Below are 21,400 nucleotides of genomic sequence, written 5' to 3' on the forward strand. Positions count from 1 at the left end.
TTTTAAGTCTTCTTCACCTAGCCTATAAGGGAAGAGCCAATCACACATCATTTCAGAGAGAGGGCGTTCCTATTGGCCTTTCTACAATTGCAGGCGCACATGCACGTCCCTTCAGATGGTAAAAGCCTTATTCAATGGTGGAAAAAAAATGCAATTCCAGCATTGGCAACAACTGCCTTTAATGCGAAGCAATCCAAAAATAAAGAAGAATGATTAATTAAAAAGAGAGTTTAGGAGAGTCTGACAAAACAATACAATGAAACGTGTTAATAGCAGTAAAGCGTTTCTAAGATGGAGAGAAAATGTTGCTAATGGTTTAACCTTCTGCTTACTGTTTCAAGGCTGAGGCTGATATTGACATGTGTTTGTGGCTTGCCATAGCCTGAAATCACAGTCTGTCACCTCAAAGGGCTTTACGGTAAGATCATTCCTGTCGAAAAAATGCTTTCTTCAGCTTTAGTGGGACGAGTAAGTCACAATTTTACTGCAGAGAAAATGTGTGGAGAAGTTAATTGTGTGCATTTCAGTATTTCAGGAGTGATGTAACTCTCTTGAGGACAAGGAAACCAGACTGGAAGATTGAAGATGGTTGATTCACATTTTGTATTAATAATCTAAATCTGAAAACTAATGAGTAACTTAACCTGATGAACATATGTAGTGAAGTAAAAAGAACAATATTTACCTCCCAAATGTAGTGGAGCAGAAGTATTAAGCAGAACACTTATGTAAAGTATGAGGACCTCAATATTGTACATAAGCACAGTACATATACATAGTTACTTTTGTACTGTGGATGAAAAATAAAGTAAAGTTTAGAGGCTCTCTGCCCTAAATGGAGACATTTAAAGTGTTGTGAAAACTGAAGGATATTCTGTTTGTGTGTTTTTGTGTTTCGTTGTTGTGGCTGCAGACAAGCAGCCAATCGTGACTGGAGAGCAGAAGAGTGCAAAAAACATCTGTGCGTATTTCGTCTCAGAGCCAGTGACCAGGGAACACACACAGTACACACACACACACACACACACACACACACACACACAAACAGTTTATGTGTGTGTACTGTGTGCATGTAAGACAGAAAGATAATGATGTATAACTGTCTCTCTCACTGCTGCTATTAAGCCCCAGTGTCCTACTGTGACAAGAGCCAGGTGCTGGTGGGGGAGAGAGCGAGAGAGAGAGAGAGAGAGAGAGAGAGAGAGAGAGAGAGAGAGAGAAGAGAGAGAGAGCGAGCAAGAGAGAAATCAAGTAGCAAATCAATAACATCTTGATTGGAGATGATTACACTCCTCATTCCCTCTCTTCCTGTGTATATGTCTAAGTGCGTGCATGCTATTTTTTGTCATCATGATCTCCTCTTGTCAGCTCCTTCTTCACAATCTGTCCAATCACACACACACACACACACACACACACACACACACACACACAAGCATATATCACACCCATACACCTCTCGCTCTGTCTTTGGCTTTCGTTTTACAACAAAAGACTCAAATAACTTTCAAATTAATTAGAATTGTGTGGATAGATGACAACACATATCAATATAGAAACGATGTCTTCTCTATTTTGAAATATAAAAAACCCTGCTCCTACCCTCTGGTATCAGGTATCGGTTCATTCAATGAGCTCCCATATAAACGTGTATTGTTGGTGGCGCCATCTAGTGGCAATTGTAATTATTAACGACACGAAGGTGGAGGTTATGTTAGGTAAGTGTGAAAGCAAAGGGGGAAGCAAATTAGTTTAAAGCATGAAAAGTTGCTAGAAGTGGGTGAGAGGGGTGCCTGTCCCATTTGTAACAAGTTAAAGAGAACACACAGTTATATCCTGTCACCACAGGCTGCCATGCACATCCAAAACTGACACAAAATGGATATCCTGTGCGTTAAACAGTTATGCCAAGGGTTTCCTGACCATGCATCCGTATGTGACAAGTTTAGTTAATCTACCCTTCTATAAACAGTCATGATGAAAGTGTTCTTCAATCGACAATCTGGTTTCATTCATTTTGTGCTGCCACAACAGCGACAGAAAGCAAAAGCAACTCCAGTAATGACGAGAGCTTGATTTACACCAAGTATAATTGTGCACATGGCTGAGTAGGAAATTGTGTGCAGACTCAAGCAGAGACCACACTGATTCCTGAGTCATCTGCAAACATAAGGCGTTTAATTTGCGTATCTAACAGAGGGGGACCAGAGATATCTGATTGTTCAAGTGATTTTGTTAATTCACTGATCCTCAGTAAACAGTACTGGAGTAAAACTACAAACATGTTTTACACTTCTCTGTTTCTGTTCCACATTGTCATTTTTTTGCATTGTTCAAAAGCGAAATCTGAAAAGCAGGAAAAGGCTGCTGTTGTTTGGAGGGTATATGTATTGATCAGGGTGTGATCCTTCTCTCTGACCTTATTGCTCTGTCTACAGCCTATTGAGAAAAAGAGAAATTGAGAGAGAGGGGACCATTGTTGCTTTCATTGACCCAGCCATAAAACGACTATTTGCATTTCCTTCTTGTCTTCTTCCTCTTTTCTCCTCTACAGTAACTGCCTGTTTATTACTGCAGCTCCATCTCTCTGTCTCTGCTTATCTTTTCACCCGCTCTCTCCCAGAGACAAGCCGAGACAGAGAGAGAAAAAAAAATCAGACAATGATGGAGGTAAAGAAGGAGCGAGGGAGGTAAACACAGACAGACTGACAGGAAGAAATAAGAGATAGGAAGACATGTCTGTGATCTCTGTGTGAAGCTGATCCCTGCTTGGCCCAATTCTTTATCTCTACACCTCTCCGTCCCTTTCGCCTCTGTTTGTTTATTCTTTTATTCTGTCATATACATCCTTCTATACACTGACTCATTTTAGAACTGCCAATTGCAACATAAAGACTTTAGATTATAAATTATAAGTTGTGACCCCCATTTGCAGTTTCTCCATCGTTATCTCTTTTCTTTGTCATCTTTTTCATCCTCTCTGCAGGTAGTGATCCCTCAGCTGACATGTGCCTCAGCACCCCACAATTACTGTCACGTTTGGTTAAAGATTAAAAAGAGAAGGGTGAAGTGATAAGCAATTAGGATGTGATGTGATTTCATTATCATCGTCTTAGGTATCTGTTCACCTCCAGCAGTCTTGATGTTTTTATTTTTAAAAAGTGCAGTGCAGTGCATTGTTTCTATTCAACAATTTGACCCCAGGTTGCCCCGTGCAAAACTTTTGGCTGCTATGTCTCTCCACTTAATGCCTATTTTAAAAAAAAATATATATATAGTACAGTGTAGCAAACGAGCAAACTGTGGAGCAGCACAGAAACATAAACAACAACCAGTTGCCTCAATTGCGATCCCCACACTCACATCGCTTGCAACGAGGCAAACAGAGTTGTTTTGAGCTTAAAAATTGGTCATTTCCCCCTATTTCAGTGACATTTTGGAGGTGAAATATGCCTCAGACATGGTGCTGTTGGCTGAAGGCCACATTTGAACTTTAAGCATGCAGGTAAGAGATGGCAGAGTGACGAAATGAGATAGAAATCGATTGAAAAAAAAGTTATCAGTTCTTTCTATCACTGCGATTCAAAACTCCTTTTCTTTAAGTAACCATAAAGAACATTGTCCTTCCTCTTTAACATACTACACAAGGAATTTCTTACAATTAGGCAAAAGAAAGAACTGAATACATCCTGTAATTATACAACCAATTAATTCAATCATTCCTAGAGAAAAATATCCGTATATACAGTATGCTACAATATGCACAACAGGGTGCTTTCCTTAAGGGCACCTCAACTAATTGCTGCAGCATGAAATGGGAAATTTGCATATTTTATATCTTACTTAAAAGTTTATTTTTGGATGAATGGTCCAGTGCCACATACAGTACAACAGTATGTATTGCCTAATTAATGTAACTCCGTATTTACTCACTTGTTAGCTAGATGTGTTTGTGGTCTCGATCAACTCCTGGGGGAAATATTTGGCTCTTTTGCTGCCAATTACTCCACTTTGTTCACCAGCTAATTGCTAACTGAGTCTGTCTGTTGTTCGGTAGTGGAACAGGTAGTGTGCAGTGCCTTTTTCTCTGAAAGGAAGACTGTTGCAGCCAAAACAAGTCTATGAAAGCAGTAAGAGTGAACCAAAACAGAAAAGTTGTGGGTTGGACAGCTAAACAAAGAGCTGAAACTCATTAAAAAGCTTGGTAAAGCTGAAGGGAAGTGAAGAAGCGAGTGGTAAGCAACTATGATTTCATTTGATACAGGAGGTACAGTGCATCTCCATCCACCTGTTTAAAGCCCATTTTCAATATGCACATTAAATAAACAAAAAACAGAGTGGAAAAAAATCTTGAAAAATTGCCAAAAAGTTTTTACGCTTGGCTTAGGTGGAAAAATTGAGCGTACTGATAAATGGGACAAACTGCAAAAGAAACAGACTCCTCACAGTCCACACAGATCATGTGGAGATTTATACATTAAACAATCAATCTTGTTATACCCTCTACTGTAACGGTATAATGTTTTACCCAACTGGAGACTTGATGGCCCCTATTGCTTATCTATGAATCAACTCCTGATAACCACATTACAGAAGTGGATGGAGGTTTTTCTGATTTCCGATACATTTGTATGGAAACCTGGCTGGTGCTATTACAAGCATACCACTAGCTCTAGCTGCTTTAATAAAGTAATCAAAAATTAACATAGTTTATTTAAGAAATGGCAGTTGTTAGATCTAATTGGCTCCAACTCAGCAGATAACAATATATTTGGGCTGATATTAAGCTAAAAATGGGATAGTATAACAAAAAGTGCCAGTTTCTTTCTCCATTGCTCTTTCTTTTGTTGGACAGTATCTTAAAACACTCTGTTTCACAAACTGGACAGAGAGAGGAAATGAAGAGACAGATAAGTGGTCTCACATCCTCAAAGCCAAAAATGTTATTTTGGTGAGCCAAACTTTTCACATGTTGGAGACAGACTTTCTATCCAACTCATATACCAGGGTGTGCACGTGTGTCTGTTTGTGTGTGGATGAAATCTCAGCACAAACACCTTCCTGTTTGTGTCACGCCACCCTCCTCCACCTCTGTGTTTGACCTTGTTGCTGCAGAGACCGGGGGGATGGGGGAGGAGAAAGAGAGTGATTGGGGTTGACGGTCAAATCTCCTTCTGTTAACGAGCTGTCATCTGCAGGCTGGAGTTCCCACACATCTAAACAGACGTCAGGTTCATGAGCTGCTGACCTGCTATTCACACTGACCCGTTATAATTAATAACAAAAACTCCCATCAAGATTTGAACAATAAAGTTCTCCATGAAAATATCCAGGATAGTTGTAACTATTGCCTCTGGAGCTCTCTTCATGTTAGTTCACTGTCTCACACACAGACACACACTCGCAGCTGTCCTTAGGGTCACAATTTTGAACTTTTGACCTTCACGGTCAGAGGTCACGGCCAATCAAGAGTCTAAATGTGAACAGAAGGGGCAATGGACTCCCTCGACTGTTCATTACAGCTCTCCCTCTCTTCCTCTGTGTAAGTGTGTGTGTGTGTGTGTGTGTGTGTGTGTCAGCAGGTTAAGAGTCTTTCCATTGGCACCATAGAGACACAGTGAATAGACTCTAATGACTGATTTTATCCTTTCACCCCCCTCTCTGTGTGTCTTTTTCTCAACGTCAAAGCTGAAATCAGAGTCAGAGTCACGAGTTGCAGGACACGATTCACACAAGCAGTCGACTCTATCTGACCTCTAATGCCTCAGGTTGCAAAAAAAAAGATGATCAAGCAAATGCTTTCTCTAATGCTCATTTTGTAAGAATGTTATTTAAAACAAAAGAGGTGCCTTTCAGATTATTCTTTTCTTCCGCTCTGAGACATCTTTTCTGTGTTTTTATCAACTGTATGCAAAAGACAGCGTGGTGTGGGGCTGAATAAAACGCTGAGATCTTCTGCTTGATGAAGCATGTTTTCATTAGACTTTGCAGCAAAATCGTGTAAAACGTGGTTGCTGTCAGATGGAGGAGTTTCGTACAGCGGTGTCTTTCTCAGCTCCTTCCCACTCAGTGACTGCACATCAAGAGGCCAGTGTATCATCAGCTGTTTGTCACACTAGTTACTGTTCTGCCGAGTTGTCATTCTCTGCTGGTAATGATCTTCGTCTTTTATTTTCCGAGCTGGGGTCTATTAGTTCTCTATTTAAAACCCCAATGGGGGAGGAGACCTCTGTGTGTGCAGCTATCAGCGGGGAGCACATCGGAGACTCTGCAGGTCTGACGGTCGCTGATAAGAGCTGCATGATTAACACACAGACACACAGGCGCACACACACGCACAGACACACGCACATGCACGCACACACACATAGAGAGCGAGGGGCTGGTGGTGGTAGTCTATTGTTGGGGGAACAACAGACGTCTGGGTGAGTGCTGATAATCAACCATCAAACCAGATTTTACAAAGCATTTTCTAGAAAAGCGTGACAACATGGAAGAGCGTTCACATGTTCTACTTCAGCCTGACACAACTAACAACAGAATAAAAACAAATCACAGTAAAATGCACAGTGAAAAGCTTAAACTAAATAAAATGCCAACTAATAAAAGTTTTTATATCCACATATTATCTTGCTTTCAACCAACAATATATTTGTGTGCAATTAATTCTAATATGTTAGTTACACTTGTCTTACAAAATAGACAATATTTGGGATGGCTGTTGCTGCAAAGTGACATGTTATTGCTAATCAAATTGTCCATGTTGTCGCACTGACAGACTGAAATTATTTTCTTTATTTGCATGTCATGTACACAACATGTCCATTCCTCATGGGTTAGGACCCTAGAAATACAGTTGCAGTCTTCCAACATTTCATCACAAAATTACAACTCGATTGTAACAAAAGTATTGTGTTTTTTCTCCCAGGTTTGGGAAATAAAACCTGCTACAGAAAGGATTCCTTTCCTGAAGCACAGCCAGAGTTTCTCATATTCAATAAACCTTGCAATAAACCTGCTGATCTTTAGCGCTAATGGTAATGCTCCTGAGTGCTACTGCGTGCAGAACTGAGTGTAGCCTATATAACTGTGTCACATACCTATATAGGCCAACATAGCACACATAGCGTTTTTAACCCAAACCACAATCTTTTCCTAAACCTAATAAATAGAACATCCATATATGTTGTTTTAAGAGTCATTTACAAATGACCTGCAGTCGATATGTTTATTAGCAATTATACAGAGAACATAAATTGGGGATGCATTTCCTCGTGCAAATTAGGTTTATAAACAGATTTTTTTTTTCACTTTACTATTCTATGACTTCTTTTTTTTTCTTCTTTTTTTTTTTACTTTTTAGACCGCTTAAAGAGACTGAAGATGTTAGAAGACATTTATATGTCTGGAGTAAGAATAGTATTTTTGTTTTCAAAATGTATAGAGCCACAGTTTATTGAGATAAAGCCTTGGCCCCCTTCATGCAATGTCAAAGAAGGATTATAATTGTGCAAGGTCAGAATGACTTTAGTTGACTTTTGAAGCCCAAAATTCAGTTAACTGGTCCACACAGTCCTTCATTAACTGAGCAGACCTGAGCTGACTTAACCCGACTTCCACTGAGCTTTGTGTGACAAAGTTGAATTACTCTGAGCTGAGAAACTGCAAAGAAAAAAAAGCCCTCAAAAGTGCTCAACCCTAAAACCATTAAAGCATGTCTTTCTAAAACTTTCCTGTCATTTATTCCTCATTTATCCTCTGATCCCCTCTTCTGTTGTCTCAACTCCTCCAGAGTCTGTTCGAGGCTCTGCTGGGGAACGTTTTCCTAATTTATCCCTTCCTCCCCCCAACCCCCCCGCCTTCAGTCCTGTCCTGGGCCCCTTGTGTCATGGAAATCCTTTGTTCCCCCTGCGTCCTATAACACATGCACACACACAGATGGAGTGAGTCAGTCTATTTCAGCGGTCTCAGTGAACAATGATACCCTTTTGTTGGAGAGTTGTCTGACAAATTAGGAAAAGTGAGCAGAGACATATCTGGGAAAACAAAAAAAAAACAACAACCCAAATATCTTTCAAGGCTCATTATGGTCATTAAAAAGTTAATAAAAATAATAGTCAGAAAAACCCTTTTGGAAAGAGAGGAAATAATACCTTCTGTTCTTTTGAAAAAGCCAACTTTTCATGGGCAAATGAATTAGATTTAATACCCTGATGAAAAAAACATAATGATGAGAAATAAAGATAAAATATTTTTTTATTTAATAATGGCATCAAAGCCTTTTTATCTCTTATCATTAATTTGGTCTTTTTTTGAAAAACCATCAGTGTGGTCTACGTGGTATCTGTATCCTTTTATCTTTGTCTGAGCTGAAGGGAACCCAAGATATGATCCAGTTCTTCTCCACTAGAGTAGATACAGTATAACTCAATGGAATAAGTGCAAGGCTTTGCAACTCTGCGACACTGGAATCAGCAGTATCACCGACAGGGAAGCAGAGGTTCACTGGAAATGAGGAAAAAGTGATGGAGAAGGATTGGCCGATGCATGTGTACGTGTATTTGTGCCAAACTTCTATATGATATTTTCTCCTGATCCGTTTACTGTCTTAGCTGACCAAGAAATTCCTGTGCAATAATCCACCCACTATAGAGAATATAAGATTAATAAAATTCTATATAAATAAATTGACATTGACAACGACAGAATATAATACAGCTCCATCATCTGAGCCTTATGAGTGTGTGAGAGAGTCACTTTTCAAGAAATTATTTTATGATCCTTTCTGTCTATGACGTCTTGTTTTTAAGTTCTGGTTTGTGAAACTTCAGGATGCTAAAATGCTTTAATTTAGAAAATAACTGTTGATACTTCTGATTCTTACTGAAGCTGTGGAACAATATGTTTAAACCTGTGTGTAAAGGCCTTAATAATGGAATATCAGTGCATTTACTGAATGAATAGATTATATGGCTATTGCAGACACAACATGAAAAATCGTAGAGATTCTCACATTAATCAAATATGAAGCTAGGAGATTTAGAACTCAGCAGCACTAAAATGAGAACAGTGTGCGAGGAAATTAGATTTGGTTTTAGATGGATTTGGTTTTTTACATCACTCTATATGTTCACACATGACCAGCAAATGGCCAAATCCCCTGTGGTTGTTTGGAGGCCATCAAATCAACTGTCAGTCTTCTTTCAAATCATCAGGTGCAGGACTTAGATCTTATCTTTCTGTTGACAGTGCTTTGTGCTGAAAAGGGATGAGCCAAATTAGCATGCGAGGAGGTATGTGAGCGGCTGATATGAACTGACCTGATTTGAGCATTTTGTCTGTGATCACAGAGCTCCCCAGAGGTTTACCGAAAGACATATTTTTCTTTGTAAAATAGGTGGTATTTGTGTTAACTCTGTAGCAGCATTACTCTCTCATGCTTTTCACTTTTCTTGAATACAAATTACCTCTATTGTGTCCAGACTGATAGCAATACAAGCCTGACTACATCTGGTTGGCTGTTTTGATCCCAACAACAGAGATCAAAGCACCAGATCCTCCATAATGTCTACACTAAAACAAGAAAGAAACAGTGGCCATATAGGTCATCTGTGCGAGCAGCTTATTACAACCCATATTTACATTTGTTGTTAGGCAGCAATCTCTCGTGTCTTATTATGACAGGAGCAAAGGAGAAAGTCAGACAACATTGTATAAGGGTGACAAAGTCCGTTTAGGAATGAGGTTGGGGTGGATTGATTGTCAAACAAACACAGGATTTGGAGACCACTGTTCCATGTTAAGGTATTTTATCGTATGTACATTATGACATCATGTACTATGTCACTTTGTCACAAACTTATGAACTTAAACATTGTTTTAGTTTTTACAGAAACCTTGATCTTTTCCTAAACCTAACCAAGCAGTTTTGTTGCCTGAACTTAACCAAGAAGTAGCACTTCACAACGTTTACCACCAGTGGTATCATTAGTTATATGTTTAAACATTAGTATTTTAAAAGTATTTATCATGTCATCGAAACCACTGTGAGTGAATCTAGTGTTTTTAAGGTTTTAGCATACAGTAACTGATGTGTCAGTGTTTTTGTTCCGATTCTCTGTACTGACTCCCTGCACTGGTGCACCGCTGCCAAAGATGGTGGCATCTGGAGAGGTTCTGCAGGTAGTCAATAAGCTTATGTTTTTAGGTTCATAAAATATACCCGAATGCTCATATATGTAGGATATTACTACATGCATTCTTGTAATCTTGCCTTGCAACATCTGCTGTTGCTACTAGCTGGTCTGATCAGATAGAAGCCAGCAAACCTGTTCATGCAGCCTTCTAGCTACTCTCAGTGTTGCCAGATTGGTTAAAACACCATTATTAGAAAAATGTCAGTACTGGGACAAACCAGAAATGTTTTTGTTAATCCACTCAAGTTTAACTGCCAAATCTAGCAACATGTTTTAGGTAGAACTATCCTGATCTGGAATGAATCATTTTCAACCAATCGAAGGCAACCAGGAAATACCAAACCTGTACTACACATACTGCCGTCGGGTGGAGAAAAGTGCACACCCTAATAGATCACAGGCCGTGCATTTAAAAATGTGACAGATTCAAATTAAACAGAACAGTCATATATGTGTCATTTTGGGAATCATTGGCAAACAACCTACAATATTCTGCTGTTTAGATATGAGGACACATTGGACACATTATTTCATTGATGTGAAAACTTTTTAACACCAGATTTCCAATTTTGCTGAAGTTCATTGAAGTACTGTAGAAGCATATGCTCCTTTGTGCATTTAGAAAACTCTCCCACCTTAGTTTGAGTATAACAATCTTTCAGAGTTTAAAAAAAAATCCCCAGTAATGAAGCATAATATGAAGCTGAACCTGTCTGACTTTAATGAAAAGTTTTCAACATCCCCAATTCACTGTGGCCTAAATAAAAAATATACAGATTGTATTCATTTTTCACTGATACAATAAACAAAAACAAAACCTCACACATTCATTTGAGGGAGAAAACCGGTAATTAATATATAAAACTAGGGAGAATAAAACCCCCCACAACAGAACAAAGCCAGATGTGTGCCCACAGTGTTTCATTAGGGAATGCCACGACTGCAAACATACTGTTGCTCCCACAAACACAACAACAGCTTAACAAGATAGCACAGGAGGTTTAACAAGCAGGTTACTTCCTTGCCTCTCGGGCTGATAAAAATGTTTGTTTCCATGGCAACAAAGCATTGTTATTTTACAATCCACTCTTAACTGTCACCCCTTCAACTTTTTTCAGCGTCTCGTATTTCTCTGTTCCTTCCATCACAGCATCCCCTGCTTTTTTATCCCTCGGTGTTTATCCTTTTATCTTGACCTGCATCTCTGTCGTCTTCTCTTTCGCTCTCTCATCTCTCCATCCTCGCCCTTCTTCTCTTTTTCCCTCTTTCGCTATGTTCCTCTCTCTGCTTCTCTTTTCCTCCACCCATCTCCACTTCCTTCATTATAAAGCTAAGAGGATTTGGTGGTGGTGGTGGTGGTGTGTGTGTGTGTGTGTGTGTGTGTGTGAGTGTCCCTAGACCCAATTAACCCCCTGAATCTCTTCTCTCTGCTGAGTTGTTGCACAAAATGAGAGACAATTTAAATAACTAGCTTTAGGTGTGACATTTTCATGTTTGCAAATGGAGGCTTAATTGTCCGAGGTCACGGGAGCAGCAACACACGAATTGTCTTTTCCTCATATGAAGGTTAACGTGTTGACACAGCTGAGACCCCAGCTAAAATAGATCTGCATATGGCTTCAAATCAGAGGCGGATTGCTTTACAAATATCACAGTTTGATATCTTTTCATCTCAAGAACATCGCTGCCAATCAAAACTGGCTTTGCTTTGCTTGTTACCTCGCTAATTTTAGCTGATTTTCAGTTACTCATCTTATTTCCTTTGAATCTTGGAGAGGTGACATCGACTACACTTGACTAACTTTGTGAAAAGCAGTCTTTGAAGATGTCTTAATTTACACAACAGTGGGGAGGGTGAACGTATCAGTGGTGCTCCTGCTGGCTGCATTCAGTCCAATTAGGAAAAAGACATTCTGTAGGAATGGGAAATATTATTTAAGTGCATGCATTCAACCATTAGACTTCCTGCTGAAAACGATAAAGGAAATATGCATTACATCTCAGCTGAGCAAGAAATTAGTATCAGCACAGGGTTATTGGTTTAATAGAAAATTAAATCACTTTCATTTTTACATACATCTTTTTTTCAACAGTTATAGTCTCTTCTTACTGAGTCTGAATGCAACCATTAAAAGCATTTCCTTAAAGTCCCTGCTAGATTAATAAAGCCTTTTTTTTGGTTTTGCTTTTTTCTGTATTATCACTTTCTGTACTGTGTCTATATGTTTGAGGCTAAATTCATTGATTTCAGCAAGCATGAAAGAAAACATAAAAACATCACTTACTCTTATTTAGATAAGGAGACAACCTAAGAGACAACACTCCTAAATGAACCCCTGAGCTTTTGTATGATGGACAAACTTAAGTTTGAAAATTAAGGTATGCAACTAGTCAATGTTAATTGACTCTTAATTCATCAGTTTGCAACCCAATCTCACTCCCAACTCATCAGATATTGCAGCTTGGTCAATGTCTTTATGCTTTCAAAGAGTGTTTTCACTACATCAAAGTTAACTGGAACATTCTAGTCACTGAAAAATGTCTTGTTCAGTGTTCAGATGGATTAAAAGACACTTTAAGGAGTCATATAATTCCATTGTGTGCATGTACCAGGTGCAAAATAACAATATGGCAACGGCCTTAAGCCAAAATGGCCACAGCCAAACCAATGACTAAGCCTACTATTACTGTACAGTCAACACATAACAAGCAGAAACTGACACATCAAAAATAGATGGTAGAGGCGTACCTGCCCCTGTATCTGATCAAGAACCAAGACTGACCAAGCTGTGGTACCTGACAAGTGAGAATGTGTTGCAATCTGTAAACTACTGGAGAGGTTTGTGATCACTTTCAGCTTTTCATCACATTTGAAAACAAGTGGTCCTGTTTTCTGTTATGTTTTTCCATTTATGTCTCATTATGTGCATTATTGCCTCATGTACTGTAGCCTACTGTGTCCATTGCAATTCAATCCTTACTGTAGATAAAGAGTTGGTAAAAAATCTAAATGTGTTTGAGTGATGTAAGATTTCCTCTAGAGCAGTGGTACTCAAGTCAACAGGAACAGCAGGGGTGGTGGCACTCAGGGGGTCAAGTTTTCAGAATTATTCATAAAAATTATCAATATATAAATCTAGCCTATCATACTTAGATTATTTTATTTTTATGAGTCTTAGAATCTGCAATTGTGTTGTGTGTTTCGTTCACATAACTAAGAATACAGTGTGACAAATTGGCTATGTTAATTATTCCAAGTGAATATTCTCTATCTTGTAAGGGTTCTTTGGCTGAAAAAACATTGAGAACCTTTACTGCTCTGAAGGAGTGAGAGAAGAAACAGCAGAAGCATTTCTTATCATTTCATGGCACCACAGGACCATGCACTGACACACACACACACACACACACACACACACACACACACACACACACACACACGCACACGCACACACTCAGTTAAAGGAGTCTAGAGGCTATTGAAGGTGTCAGGTGTAGGCCAGCTGTGAACACAGACTGGTTAATAAGCTGTCTTTGTTTGAATTAATGACTCATAAACCTGTCTATATATCTATCTGTCTATCTGTCGGTGAACATGTGTTGTCCCAGACTTGGGTTCATAAAGGTGGCTTCTCATCCAGAAGGGGAATAATAAACATTAGCACATGTTAAAATGATCGTTGATCAGCTTCATTCATTTAAGACTTAATATTTTGGAATTACGACTAGCTCAAGATTAGCACAATAAGAATTAGTTGAAGTTGAAGTTTATAGCAGCAGAAATAACAACAAATTTGTGTCATTACCAGCAAATGTCTTTTCTTGAAATGTTAACTGTCAGTGTCTGTCACAATACAGAATACTGTATTGGAAGATAAATACATCATTGATGTCATAAGGTGTTCAGATCTTCATGCAATGGCAAATTCAATTAAGGGTAAAGAGATATAATGAAATTGCAGAGAGCTGAGAAACATAGTTATCCCAGGCAACACAAAGACTTTAATCACTGAAATATGAACAGATTGTTTAAAATGAATCCTTACGGCTGTTAGAAAACTTTCACACAGTTTAGAGAGATCTAATTTGCAGCTGTTCATTCTTTACTCTGACAGAGAGCTTTGCTTTGACTGTCATCTATAATCATAAGTGAAGGACATGGAGAAAGTATTACTCTGTCAAAGAGACTTTTATACTTATACAAGGTTGTTCTTGCCAGTTCCTTAATTGTATGGTCACATTAACACATCATCAGTCACGTATCTAATGAAATACTGAAAAATGAAGTACAAAAATGTTGGACCATGGTTACCTGAAAGTCATAACCAGGGAATATGTTCGCAAAAAACTCTGCCAGAAGGGTTTAGATTGACTGAAACAACTTAAATCTACTGTGGTCCATATGAACTTTCCGTGTTTGAAAGAATTATGCAGCTTTCTGTCCATGTAGTGAAAACTAAAGAGAGAGCACCAACAAGTTATATCATCCTCAAGTATTAAAAAGTTTTCAAGCAGAGCCGGGGATTTATTATGACTTATCTGTTCCCAGTTTAATATCAGTCCTCGCACAATCAAGACATTTCCTGGATTTCAATTGGAATGGTGTTTCATTGTCATAGATGGCAAAATTGCAATATTATTGGTTCTGTTAAAACTGCTATTTTATGGCATTTTTTAAGTATTATAATTCCATTAACTGTTACAGGATGACTTAGAGAGGGTTCTTCTTCTCTTTAAAAATGTTCAGTGAAAATAATTGTACTTGCTTTACCTCCATAAACATTTACTGGAAATGGTTCATGTATCATCTCTTGTTTGAGGTCATTGGGTATCAGGTGGCTCCATTTATACAGACCTAATTATCTGTCTGACTTTTATAACATTTATATAGACCCGGTATTTTATCACTTCACTAGTTTAACCACTGTTCAAACCGGACAGCATGTTAGTCTGGAAGAAGGAAAGCAGATTAGTTCAGTGCGTTGCTAGTCTGAAAATTAGTTTTTATTTTGTTTTATATTGCCCTCTCCACTGTGAAATGTATAATACTGTGTTTAGTAAGATAAAAAAAAACAGATATTGATTTTGTAAATGATGAACGGATGATGAACAAAGATTGAGTTGCCTGTTTATATATTAATCATTTAAATGAGCTAGTTACTTCGAGAAAGCCTGGGGCTGAAGGAAAAAAGCTATTTATCAAGATAAAATGTAATAATGATGGTTGGATGAAATGAACAATAATAATAATAACTAGGACTGCAAGCAGTACTGAACGGGCCCTCGCAGTACACGCGTGTCGGGGCATGCTGCCGTTGGGGTGTGTGCGTTACAGGGGCCAGTCTATACCACATGAATTTCATTGCCTTAAGTGTTATAGTGTGGCCACGGTACCAAATATGAAATTAGACTGCCACCACAGTGCCACCTAGGGGCTGATCAATGAAAACTTAAAGTGTTATCCTCAGGAGGGCATTGACAATAAGTATACCAAGTTTGGTGTTAATCCGACCAACCAATTTGGAGATATAAAATACTTCAATTTAAAGAGCACCACCTAGTGGTCATCGGCCAAAATTTTGGACAGAGCCTCAGGGGCTCATGGGGAAGTAGGATCTTGAATTTCATGTCATGCAGACACACCAATATGGAGATATGCAACACTTCGTGTTTTGTGTTGAAAATAGCGCCACCTGCAGGAAGTTGTTATTTAATAACTTGAGTATTCTTTGGGTTATCAAAATTCTTTTAATAACTTTTTGTTATTAGGGTCCATAGATGCTGTGTGCAAAGTTTGGTGCAAAACGATGAAATTGCCTAGGAGGAGTTCGAAAAAGTAGGTTTATGACATTTCGCGAATTTGCGAAAAAAACAACAAAAAACTCTAGGCGAAAATGGGCGTGGCCTATATCACAAGATTCAGCACAACTCAGTGAATGCATGGATATAAGGTTTTTGAATGTGCGATAAAGTATGTGGGAGTTATTAGCCAAAACGCACTTTCCTTTATTATAGCGCCAGCTAGTGGTGGAAATTCAGGATGACAATAGATTATAAAATATTTTGCCAGGTGTGACTTATATTTAAAGTTTCATGAGTTTTGGGGTATGTTCAGGCAGTGAAAAATGCAATCATTTGGGAAGAAAAATCATTCGAAATACAATAGGTCGTTGTCTGCTCGGGCCCTAATAATAAAATAAATGTATTTGTATAGAAGCTTTCATTCAAGAAATGCAGCATATAGTGCTTTACAATGAGGAAATTACATGACATAAATAGACATACAATGAGTTTTGTACTGTCTTAGCTTGTCTACATGCCTTCTACAATCTAAAAGCCCTAAAATTAAGCTAAACAAAGTCAAACTTTACTGCCTATAAAATCTGCTCATGTGTTACATAGATTAGTTTTGCAGTAAGAAAAGGAAACACATTGTAAAGTGCACTGAGAGATGCTGCATTTCAGTTATATAACGCTATAACCCCACAGTCCCCACATGGGTATCAGCTGTCTTATATCACCTACCATAATGACACACATGTGCCTAGTTAATATGGACCCAACTATCCGCCCTGCTGCTCACCATCCACCTCTCTCTTGGTATATATTTTGTTTGTTTGCTTAAAATTTCAGTCAGATACTACCAGAGTGTTTGTCCACAAACATTTAGCTTTATTTCCACTAGTGATAAAGGTATACTTTCCCTTTTCTAGAGCCCCAAATATAACCAATGTAACATCGCCTCAGGCACAGGGTTATCGTGATGATGTGTGATGATGATTACTGTTTGACAAGTTCATGTTCTGATTTCCCATGTCCATAGATAGGTCAGAGGTCAGGGTCAACAACAGGAGCAGCATCCCTCTCAGTTGGTAGAGAGTTCTTGCTCCAGGACAATATCAATCACGTTTGAACTTCACTCCTTGCACCCTTCCTGTCAGATTATTTAGTTATCACATACTTGTGTTATCAGTTCAAATCCAGATTTTTGTCTCACATCTTGTCTGTCTCACCTAATAAAACAGATATTATATGAAATAATACTTGGGGTGCAGAAGTCATCTTGAGGGTATCAGGTGCTCTGCGTGGGCCTATCCTAATGAGCCACATGTGACCAGTTAAGAAGGACCCATCTGATCTGCCCATTCGCCTCATTACCGCCCAATACATATTAATGTCCAGGGTCACATCTTATACATACAACATACATATTCATAGCACACATGCAGGGTCATATATGTATCTTAATGACATAGACATGACGGGTTTACTGGTGATATTCTGCTCTTTTCTTCTCTATTTTGTTTTATTATAGCCAGCTGTGTGCTGCTTTCTCTCTCTTTTTTTTTTAAACTTCTATTGTATTTTGTTTCGTCATACCCCTGCACTGTTCACATGTTAATGCACTGGACATGGCATATCCCTGGCCACTATTTTACTGAGCTGTCTTGTATTGCATGTGGGTTACACTGAATTACACTACTTTGAATAAAAGCAGTTGTTCTTAAATCTTTTGGCTTACAACCTCTTAAAACTAAGCAGAGTTTCTGAGTTTTCCTCCTTGTGTTATTTTATTTTAAGAATTTTTAGAGGCCTGAAGTCATAGAAATATCCAGTATTTCATCAAAAGAAAATTGAAAATGAACCTCTTGGAAGGTGTTCTTTGAAGACACAACACTGCACAAAACCCCCTCTAAGACCTACTACAGTCTGGCTTTTGTCTATTGTGGAAAAGGTTACAATTGGCAGGACAAATGACCCTGCAGTAGTCACTCCAGCTCCAATCAGCAGTAATGAAAACACAACATCCTGGTGGACACCCTAGGAGGACACCCTTTTCCTGCACAATGCTCATCTCAGCCGCAATTTCCATCCGTCTCTGTCCAAGCTGCACTTTAACATCGTTTCATATTAGCCATTTGAAAAAGAAACTGAGTAACAGATGTAAAAAAAATAAAATAAAACAGTACTAACCACCATAATATTTTATCTGGCTTCCATGATGCTTTCAACTGTCTATTAACCCTCTGTTCCAACTTGTTTTGTGATGTTGAACCTGAAACACCAGAAAAAAACAGAAAGGCATACTCCTCTACTGACAATGAAAAAGGAGTCTATTGCCTGTTTTTAGCGTATTGCCACATTTAAAAAACCTGCATATAATGCTAATTGAAATGAAAAAGGGGTATTAATGTCTCTGAAGGGCATGGATAAGAGTAGGCCACAGACGAGCAAAAGTGCAAACATTCTTAATCTCAACAAAGTGTCTTATGGACCTGAGGGTCAAACAAGGTGATAGGTTGACCCAGCTCCTTTGGAGGCAGGTTTTGAAGTGGAAAAGAAAAAGCTTATAACTATCATACACACGTCTGCACAGCTATAAGAGAGAAAAAAAGACCTTTTCAAACAGCTTTGTGCTTGTTTGCACATGTACAGCCCAGCTCATGTTCCAGCCTTTTAACAGAGCTCTTCACCACCACCATCACAACAAATACCTGTAAAGAAAATGCCATCCCAGAAATTTACAGGCTAATTTGTATATCATCTGAGAAGATGCCAACAAACAGCTGATCAGTCAATGAGTATGCTAACTTTGTGAGAACTCATTCAGCAAAGGTGTTTCTATAGCCCATTTAGCACATCAACTGAAAAAGTGTAAAAAGTTATTTGCACAATTTAGGAAGTTATATCAAATTAAGCTGTTTCCTTTTTTTATGCGATACTTCAAAATGTGCATTAAATAAGTGAATGGAAACACACATCCACTGGAGTGTAAGATCAGAAAACACTTTGAGTGGTAGTGGCAAATCATTTATTTAGAAATCCGTTTGAGAGACTTAAGACACTTGATGTCGTTTTTTACATTTGTGACTCATGTGTAACAGTTCTATGATACACTATATCAACACTACCTGCCTCACTATAGAGTATTCTAAGAACTAGACAAGCAGATGTATAATTAGACCGAAATGTATGTTTTTCTCAATGGCTCTTAAGTCATGGTCATCCATTACTACCTTTATCTATCTACTGTGACAGTCATGTTACTGTGAGCTGATTCTCCCTCTCTCTCCTTACGTTTAAAACCCTGTTTGACCTTCCATTTGTCCTCTATAAGTGGTTTTTCCCTCTTTATTTTTCTCCGTTTACCTCCCTCTCTTTGTTTTTCTGTCTGTCTTTCCCCCTCCTCCTGTTTCTCTCCTCCCTATTGCTCTGTGTCTCTCTCTGTCAGTTTTTGTTTACAAACCCTTTCATCTGGATATTGCTTTATATGTAAAAACCCTACTATTTGAATGGAGTTTTATTTAAAACCCTGTCATTTAAATAGCTCTTTAAAAGACAGAGGAATGAAAAGTCAACAAGGACCCTTCAATTGTATTTCCTGACAGAACACACACACACACACACACACACACACACACACACACACACTCGCACACCGCCTGCCTGTCTACATGCATCTGAGTCTATTATTATGCTAATGAGTCTCCAGTCTCCACATGTCCCCACACAATCTAACACACACACACACACACACACACACACACATGCACACACACACACACACACACACACACACACACACACACACACACACACACACACACACACAAACACATTTCGCTGAGCTCAGCAGTATAGCAGCACTCACAGGAAAAATAACGAGGAGTGGACAATTTCACCATCATAGAAATAGACCAGATAGAATTGGTATTTCCTGGTGTATCATCGATCGGCACCGAAAGACAATCAGTGAGAGAATCACACAATAACCCACTGACAGATACCTTTCAATATCTACCTTGTTGCTCTTGCTGCATTTGTCTCTTTTTCTGCAGCATAGAAACCAATATTTTATAAAATATTTATAAACTGAAATGGTTAATGAGAGTCTGTTTATTTTGCTTTACAAATACTCAGGTGTGGAGTTTGTACCCTGAACTGTATAAAAAATAGATGTATCATTGACAAGTTAAAATATAAAGAATAATCGATTCTATACTTTTAAAAAATGGTTCTTATTTTATTTAAAACTCACATTTTAAACCTGCAATAATATAATTTTTTAGCCACTCAGGGGGTGCGGGGTGGGTGGGGGGGACAAGTTGTGAACACAACACTGACATATAATCACCTTTATGTTGCTATGACGAATCACCTGAAGAAAACGCAATATCTATTGTCTCTTAACTTTGTTTTTGGGCTCTATCCTGAAGGAAATAATAGTTTATTTTCTTATTAAATCCATTATTTCTCAGATAAAACAGGCTCCTTGTTACAGAAGCATTGACTACTTTGTTAAGGTTAGTGGAGTTTTGCTATTTATTTTGCTAGTTATGAAACGATTGTGATGATGCTTTGGGGAACATTCACTGTTTGTTGGAAATGGGAAACAAACAATTGACTCTCACATTAAAGTCAAATGTTTCGTTGATTGACTTGTCACTTTAATGCTAACATTAAATTGAGACTCAAACGACTGATATTGTTTTGTCTTCTTTTGGGTGGTCTGAAGAAAGCAGCGAGAGTTAACTATGCAGTACATTTTTGGGCCGGATGACCAAAATAACGAGCTAAAAACAATGAAAAGGGGCTAAAAGCTGCATAAGGATATAAAGTCAGATGTTGATTCTCAATGGGTTCGGTGCTAGAAACAATCCACCATACACTAGGGAAAATAGGGCAGTGATAACTAAACATCAAAAGTAGACAATTGGGAGAAATAGGAAACTCTCTTGACTCTTGAAGCCTTTTAAGAGAATCTGACTACATGTTGTTGGTGTCTGTATCTTATATTATTAAGTCCATCTGAGAGAGAACAAGAAACCCCTTACAGTGCATCAACACATAAATAAAGCAGCAATGGTAAGTGACGACCAAAGAGACAGACAGACCAGACTGATAAGTAAAAAAGTAATGCACTTAACTACACAGACACACACATGCACATGAGTTTTAAAAGGGGCTCACACTCACACACATAGACTCCTTCTGTCTCACTCAAACATTTATCAATGAAGTACAAAAATAGGTTAACTCCAAGGACCTCACTGAATAGAACTTACATAAACGAACACGTCATTGCATTACATCACACACCATCATCCCGGCCGCCTGGATGTGTATGAATGGGGGTAGGGCTATGCATGTGTGTGTGTGTGTGTGTGTGTGTGTGTTGCTGTCTGCTGGCTGGAAGGGGGAAT

The sequence above is a fragment of the Centropristis striata genome, chromosome 14 (assembly GCF_030273125.1).
Source record: "Centropristis striata isolate RG_2023a ecotype Rhode Island chromosome 14, C.striata_1.0, whole genome shotgun sequence".
Taxonomy (NCBI): domain Eukaryota; kingdom Metazoa; phylum Chordata; class Actinopteri; order Perciformes; family Serranidae; genus Centropristis; species Centropristis striata.